The 8463-nt window shown below is 36.3% G+C and overlaps 1 non-coding gene across 1 annotated transcript; it reads right to left on the bottom strand.

Moving 5' to 3' along the window:
- Positions 1 to 5734: 5734 nt before the first annotated feature.
- On the bottom strand, positions 5735 to 5842 carry LOC138840509 (U6 spliceosomal RNA). Its single transcript, XR_011376087.1, has one exon. It is a non-coding gene; the product is annotated as a U6 spliceosomal RNA (small nuclear RNA).
- Between the last annotated feature and the right edge of the window lie 2621 nt (positions 5843 to 8463).

The following is an 8463-nucleotide window of genomic DNA, read 5'->3' as shown; positions in this document are numbered from 1 at the left end:
AGAGATTTTCCCCACAGTGTTAGATACCTTTATTTTATTTGAAGAAATACACATCTTACGATTTTTTTTTTTTAAATTGTATTTTATTTTATTTGAGAACATACTGTACAAAGGGGCTACAATTACATGGGCAGGATAATGCATACATTTCTTACCAAGCATTGCAGCCTCCTCCTTTGTTTACCCTTCACCTCCCTTCCCAGCCTCCCCCCTCCCCCCACCCAATTACACCCCCCTCCCCCCCTCCCCACCGACATTGTAAAGCTGGTTTTGACATGACATTTTGTACTTCTCATTGTTGCAACAGGTCCACCTGAATCCTTAAACGACTTGTTTGTCCCCATCTACTCCACATGTTATACTGACATCAAATATAGTGAAAACGGGGGTTACACTGTGGGGGAGGGACATACAAAGCAACAAAGAAATAATCTTATAAATGCGTTAGAAACACATGCATGAAAGAAACGAAAACATTAAAATACATATATATTTGGAGATCCAGATTTCACCACCCTGTTGTTAAAACAAGATGGTTACATGCTCCTAACTACTCAGGAGGCTGAGATCTGAGAATCACCATTTGAAACCAGTCCTGGGAAGGAAAGTCAATGGCACTCTTATCTCCAGTTAACCACACATACACAAAAAAAGCTGGAAATGGAGCTATGTCTCAAGTGGTAGAACGCTAGCTTTGAGCAAAAAATAGCCCAGGAACAATGTTCAGGCACTAAGTTCAAGCCCCAGAACTGGCACCAAAAGAAAAAACAAAGGATCATTTTAAGAGCATAGCTTCTGGACTGGGGATGTGGTTTAGTGATAGAGCGTTTGCCTAACATGCAAGAAGTCCTGGGTTCGATTCCCCAGTACCACATAAACAGAAAAACCCAGAAGCGGTTCTGTGGCTCAAGTGGTAGAGCTCAAGGACAGTGCCCAGGCCCTGAGTTAAGCCCTGGGACTGGCAAAAAAAAAAAGCACATAGGATCTAATTACATTTGGAGAGTTACTTTGAATTCCAGATGTTAGTACTAGCCGCAGTACAGATTTATCCCTTAATTAACATACAAAAAATAGTTTAAGGAACTAGAAAATATTAAAATTTTCAACATAAATGAAGCAAAAATGACTCATACATGAGTTGAGTAATGAAAAGTAATAAACATCCTAGAAGAGAAGTTTATAAATGTTTTTAGCAGTGCTGGGAATTGACTGATTGACTGAGGGTATCAAACTAGTTAGGTAGGTAATATACTACTTGAGTTATGTCTCCAACCACTAAGGCTTTTAAAAAAACTTATACAAATATTAGAGAGTTAAGTGTATTTCCTAGTATTTAAGATGAAAAAGTTGATAGGTTTCTTTGTCATTTTTTGTGGCCTCAAATATTCTAGATAAGTGCTTTATCATGAGCTACATAGCCAGCCATTCCCCCTCCTGTGTTTTTTTTTTTTTTTTTTTTTGGTCGGTCATGGGGCTTGACCTCTGGGCCTGGGCACTGTCCCTCAGCTCTTCAGCTCAAGGTGAGTGCTCTGCCACTTGAGCTACAGCACCACTTCCAGTTTCTGGTGGTTTATTGGAGATAAGACTCCCATGGACTGGCTTTAAACTGAGATCCTTGGATCTCAGCCTCCTGAGTAGCTGGGATTACAGGCAGGAGCCACTCGCACCAGGCTCCTCCTTGCTTTTAAAGAAGAACTCTTGTTATAGTATTTTCATCTTTTTGAGTAATTGCATGCAAATATGTGCACTTTCTGACCAAAATAAAATCAGGGCCTCAGATATTAGTTTAATGTACGTTTCTAGACAGATACTCCAAAAGAACTATTTACCTCTAAACGCAGTATGACTGGTTAAGTTCAAAATTCCGCTTCCAGTTTTACCAGAATTAGGGAGCGTAATTAAGCATGGCCAAAGCTCAGTGGTTTCAGATAAGCTATACTTGACAATTTCATGCTAGAATATCAGTCTAGAGATCAAGGTGTAGATGTGAGGATTTCAGAAAAACATGAATTTGACACCAAGTAAATTGGTGTACTGTGGCTTATTGAATTAAGATTTGAAAGGAACTGAGTTTCAGAAATGAAATATCCAGCAACTTGATTCCTGACCCCCTCATTAATGTGTAAGCTTGAGCACCAACTGGCATCTGTAGGGACTCAGCACAGTATTTAGGTGAGTGAGCCAGGGAATAATATACACCTCAGCCTTGGGAATGAACTTTATTGGGCCTTCAGTGCTGCCTAGCTTGCCTTTGTCTCTATACTTCATAATCAAGTGGTAAGAGATTTAAAGTTGTAAAACACTTTTGTGAAATACAAGTGAAGTGAGAATTGTCAGAAAAGTGATATGGTTTTGCTGGGTTTAATGTGTGGTGTTTTTAAACAGTGATTAATATCTTTAATGATTTTTTAGCCATGTGCCGGTGACTCACATCTGTAATTCTAGCTACTCTGGAGGCTAAGATCTGAGGTTTGAAGCTAGCCTGGGTAGGAAAGTCTATGAAACTCATATCTCCAGTTAAACACCAAAAATCCAGAAATGGAGTTGTGACTCAAGTGGTGGAGTGCTAGCCTTGAGCAAAGAAACTCAAGGATAGGACCCAAACCCTAAGTTCAGAACCTAGAGTAGCACAAAAAAAGTCAAGCATGATGGAATATCTAAAAAGCTTTTTAGTGGCCATCCTCTTATACATGTGGCACAAGCAACTCCTGAGCACAAAATATTTATTTATTTATTTTTATTGTTATTGTAAAGGTGATATACAGAGGGGCTGCAGTTATATGAGTCAGATAAAGAGTACATTTCTTTTTTTTTCTTTTTTGATTTGAGAGTACATTTCTTTTTAAACAATGTCACACCTTCCTTCACTCACCCAGTTTTTCCCTTTCATCCCCACCCAAAAGTTGTATAGTTCTTTTTCAACATAGTGGATATCACTACTGCATTTGTTCACCCTTTGTCCCACCATTTCTGCCCCCTTACTTTCCCAAAGACACATACATGAACAAACAAGACAAAAGGAAAAGAAAATAAAAACCTTTGCTGAAGTTCATTTGGATAAATATTATTTTATATGATTAGATGCATGTAAGCATTGCACCTTTGTATTCCTTTTCTGAAAAGATTCTCCTTTTTGAATGCCTAGAGAGCTGTATAATTTAATATGTGTGTGTGTGTGTGTGTGTGTGTGTGTGTGAAACCATCCAGTGTGTTTACTTGTAGATTTATAGGCACATTCTAACTAACACAATGAAGGAAACTATGTAACCTAGGTTTCTTTGGATCTTGCTTACTTCACTTAATATTAATATAATTTTTCCAAGTCTTTTTCCATTTCCTTACAAATGAGGCAATGTCATTCTAATGGATGAGTAGACTTCCATTGTGTATAAATACCACATTTTCCTGATCCATTCATCCACTGAAAGGTAATCTGGGTTGATTCCGTGTCTCATGAGCATACTTGTGCTAGTAGGTTTAGTGTGGCAATGTGTATTATTGGCTAAATACCGAGGTATGAGATTGCTGGGTTACAGGGAAGCTCTATGTTTGGTCTTTTGAGGAACCTCCATACTGCTTTCCAGCGTGGTTGAACAAGTTTACATTCCCACCAACAGTTTAATAGGGTTCCCTTTTGGCCACTTCCCTGCCAACATTTGTTATTGTTAGTTTTCTTTTTTTTTCTTAAAGGGAGAAAGGCATCAGTATTTATTTCAGATTCTGTTATTTTGCCAGTCCTGGGGCTTAAACTCAGGGTCTGGGCACTGTCCCTCAGATTCTGTTTTGTATATATACCACTCTGTACAGTATCTTTAATATATATAATATATATTATATATAATGTATATATTATATAATATTGTATATAGTATATATTATATATAACATATATTATATAATTATATAATAAATTATATATTATGTATGTTATATATTATATACATAATATATTATATAATTATATATATTATGTTATACATTATATAACATATTATATACTATACTATATATTATGTATATTATATGTAATGTATGTTAGTATAATATATTATATATATTATATTATACATCATATATTATATAATATATAATATTATATTATATATTACACATATATTATATATGATATATACATTATATAAATATATTATACATAACATATGTGTGATAAATAGTATATGATACTCCTCAGAATAATTGCATACTATAAATTCATTTAATCTAAATCACAATTAACTGTTCTTATTATAAATTACAATTGTAAAAGTGTATGTCTTACATACTTATATTATCTTAAAATAAGTATACTTGCCCTTGAGTTACAAATAAACTTGTCAAGAACTATGGTGTTAACTTTTTCTCTTCTCCCAAAATTTAATATATATTTCACAGAAGACCTCATTTGGCTCTTCAGCTGTTCCTGAATAATATACTACTACTGAAATTTCTTCATACTTTGATGTTACTTCTTTTTTTGATATCAATAGTTTTCTATTGTTAAGGATTTCTTTTTTTTTATTTGAAAATACCGTACAGAGGGGTTACAATTACAGTGGCAAGGTAATGAGTACATTTCTTATCAAGCATGGTTGTCTCTTCCTTTGTTTCCCCTTCCCATCCCTTCCCATCTCTGGCCCCCCCCCCTCCAATGTTGAAAAGTTCGTTCTTCTACATAACGACTTGTACATCTCATTGTTGCAATGGGTCTACCTGTATCCCTATTTAAACGATTTGTTTTTTCCCTTCCCCTCCACAAATTATACCAACATCAAATATAATGAAAGCAGGGGTTATACCATGGGGGAGGGACATACAAAGCAACAAAGAAATCATCTGATAAATATCTTAGAAAAAATCACAAGAAAGAAAAAAACATTTGAATACTTATCTTGGGGTTCATTTCACTTAACATCAACTTATCTGACCTTTTCTGCTTGTCTCAGACATATACTAGTTATTGTAAATAAGGGAAACCATGGGACCTATGTTTCTTTGGGCCTGGCTTACTTCACTTAATATAATTTGTTCCAAGTCTTTCCATTTCCTAACAAATGGGGCAATGTCATTCTTTCTGATGGAGACTTAGAATTCCATTGTGTGTGTGTGTGCATCTACTGAGGGGCATTTGGGGTAGTTCCATATCTTAGCTATGGTAAATAATACTGCAATAAACATAGTTGTGCTGGTAGCTTTGGTATGACCTTGTTTGTGATCGTTTGGGTAAATTCCCAAAAGTGGGATTGCTGGGTCATAGGGGAGCTCTATGTGGAGTCTTTTGAGGAAACTCCAAACTGCTTTCCAAAGTGGTTGAACAAGTTTACACTCCCACCAACAATGCAGTAGGGTTCCCTTCTGGCCACATCCCCTCCAACATCTATTGATATTAGAGTTCTTGATTATAGCCATTCTAACTGGGGTGAGGAGGTTCTCAATGTTGTTTTGATTTGCATTTCTTTTATGTCTAGGGAGGTTGAGCATTTCTTCATGTGTCTATTGGCCATCTTTCTTTCCTCTTCAGAGAAGTTTCTCTTTAAGTCTTTAGCCCACTTATTAATAGGTTGGTTGTTTCTCTGAAGATTTGTAGTTGAGGGATTTAATTTTTTGAGTTCCAGGTATATTTTAGATATGAGACCCTTGTCCGTTGTATGGCTAGTGAAGATCTTCTTTCAGTCTGTGGGCTTTCTATTGATCTTGCTGGCTATGTCCTTTGCCATGCAGAAGGTCTCCAGTTTCAAAAAATATGGAATGCTTCATGAATTTGCGTGTCATCCTTGAGCAGGGGCCCATGGGAATCTTCTCTGTATTGTTCCAATTTTAGTATATGTACCTCCGAAGCAAGCACTTGTTAATTTTCTTGATAATGGCCATTCTAACTGGGATGAGTTGGAATGTCAATGTTGTTTTTATTTTTATTTCTTTTCTTGCCAGGATGTGCCCACTGGCCATCCTTCCTTCTTCTTCCGAGAAGTCTTTCTTTAAGTCTTTAACCCATTTGTTAATTGGATTGTTGTTTCTTTGAGGGTTTGTTTTTACAGTTTAATTTTTTGAGGTCTAAGTATATTTTAGATATCAGGCTTTTTTCTGATGCACAGGTGGCAAAAAAAAAATCTCCCATTCTGTGGACTTTCCATTTATCTTGTTAGCTATGTCCTTTGCCGTGCAGAAACTCTTCAGTTTCATGCGGTCCCATTTGTCCATTCTTTCTTTGACTTGTTGTGATTTTTGATCTTTACTTGTGAGCACAGAATATTTAAAGTCTTGTGCGTTCCTCTGCTTCCTGACAGAGAACTAGAAATGAGTGTGAATTCTGTATTTAACACACTTGAGTGGTATGACTGGTATTACAACTTTCATGACTGTAAACATAGCTTTTTTATGATGCCAAATGTGTGTCCAACTTGTTTCATTTATGGTTGTGAATAAATCTGGTGTTTTTCTGTAAGTAGTCAATATTTAGATCAATTGATGCTTGGTAACAAAATTACTTATGACCAATGTGATGAAACAGTTGCTTACATACTCTTTTCTCTGGATAGCTGGAATTCCCTAGCCGAGTTAAAATGGTGGCATTCTGTGCAAACCTGCAAGGCAGTCATAGGTCATGGGATCTAGAAATTTTATCTTGCATAAGCCAGTCTCATCGAACTACCTCTGGTGCAGCAGTGATACACTCTGTAGTGTGAATAGTTACCATCATAAAGAGAGAACTAGGCAGGAATATTACTGTGGAAAAGAGAATGCAAGCAGTAGAATTAGAGTCCCTTTATACTAAAATATTGATTTTCTTGTATAAAACTAAATAGGTATCAGAGTTGAATTGCATTCTCTCTAAATGTAAGGGCTTCAGTTTTTAATGTTGTCTTTTTGCTTAATAAATATTTGTTTTCCTGAATAGCTCCCAAATTGGTTGGAGGTTCTCTCTGCTTCCTGTTCTAAGGTTTCTTTTTTTTTATTTTATTTTTTATTATTTTTATAAAGGTGATATACAGAGGAGTTACTGTCTCATAAGTCAGGTAATGGGTACATTTCTTTTTTTGGGGGGGGGGGGTGCCGGTTGTGGGGCCTGAACTCTGGGCCTGAGTGCTGTCCCTCAGCTCTTCAGCTCAAGGCTAGTGCTCTACCACTTGAGCCACAGTGCCACTTCCGGCTTTTTCTTTTTACTTATGTGGTGCTGAGGAATTGAAACCAGGGCCTCAGGCATGCAAGGCAAGAGCTCTACCACTGAACCACCTTCCCAGCCCCAATGAGTACATTTCTGAAATTTTTGGACAATGTCCCTCCTTCTTTTCCTCTTTCCCAGTTTTTTCACTGGTCCTCACCCACAAATTGTATAGTTTATTTTCAACATAGTATCTACTGATTACCACTGCTGCATTTGTTCACCCTTTGTGCTTCCATTTCTATGTCCTCCTTACTTACCCTACTAAAGACAGATAAATGAACAAACGAGACAAAAAGAAAAAAAATCTCGTGTATCCATTTCCTGGAATTTATTCCAATAAATATTATTTTATATGATCAGATGCACATAGGTATTGTGCCTCCTAAAAGTATCCTCTTTTGGTCTCACTGTGTATGAAATCTGAGAGTCTTGTATAATTTATCATGCCCAATGTATTTTAGATCTGTCTTCCACATATAAGAGAAAACATGTGCCTCTTGTCTCTCTGAGCTTGACTTACCTCACTTAACATGATTTCTCCATCCATTTCCCTACAAAAGGCATAATATTATTTTCTAATGGCTATCTAAAATTCCATTGTGTATAGGTACCACATTTTTTTGGATCCCTCATCTACTGTAGGGCATCTTGGCTGTCCCATAACCTGGCTGTTGTTAATATTGCAACTATAAACATGGATGTGCAAGTAAGATTTCATTATTGAAACTGGTTAAGCACTCAAAGCTGTTTTTGTTTTTGTCTTTGTTTTGTTTTGGTGCCAGTCCTAAGGACTGAACTCAGGACCTGGGTGCTGTCCTTGACCTCTTTACTCAAGGCTAGGGCTCTACTATTTGAGCCACAACTCCACTTCCAGCTTTTTAGTGGCTAATTGGAGATAAGAGTCTCAAAGACTTTCCTGCCTAGGCTGACTTAGAACCATGATCCTTAGATCTCAGCTTCCTGAGTAGCCAACAGTGCCCAGCCCACCAAGATATTTTTGTCTGTTCCTTTAAGTGGCATTTGATTTACTCAAGTCTGATGAAATGTGCAGTGTTACAGACTTAACATACATTTTCTGGATATTTAATTTGTTTTTAAACTCCAAAAATATTTTCCTTATTACATTTAGACTGAGAATGGAAAGGGTTTAGATCTATACATAAAATCTATAATCTCAAATCACTCTTAGCTTTATAGACAGCTATATACATTGTTTTATACAATATTCTTCTGTATACGATTCATTCAGAATGTTACAAAAGATTTGAACATTATTTGTAATTACAGATTACAAATAATGT

This window comes from Dipodomys merriami, unplaced genomic scaffold (assembly GCF_024711535.1).
Source record: "Dipodomys merriami isolate MVZ:Mamm:240054 unplaced genomic scaffold, mDipMer1.0.p SCAF_3, whole genome shotgun sequence".
NCBI lineage: Eukaryota > Metazoa > Chordata > Mammalia > Rodentia > Heteromyidae > Dipodomys > Dipodomys merriami.
The sequence above is the reverse complement of the archived record's forward strand: the minus strand, read 5'-3'. Positions and strand labels throughout refer to the sequence as shown.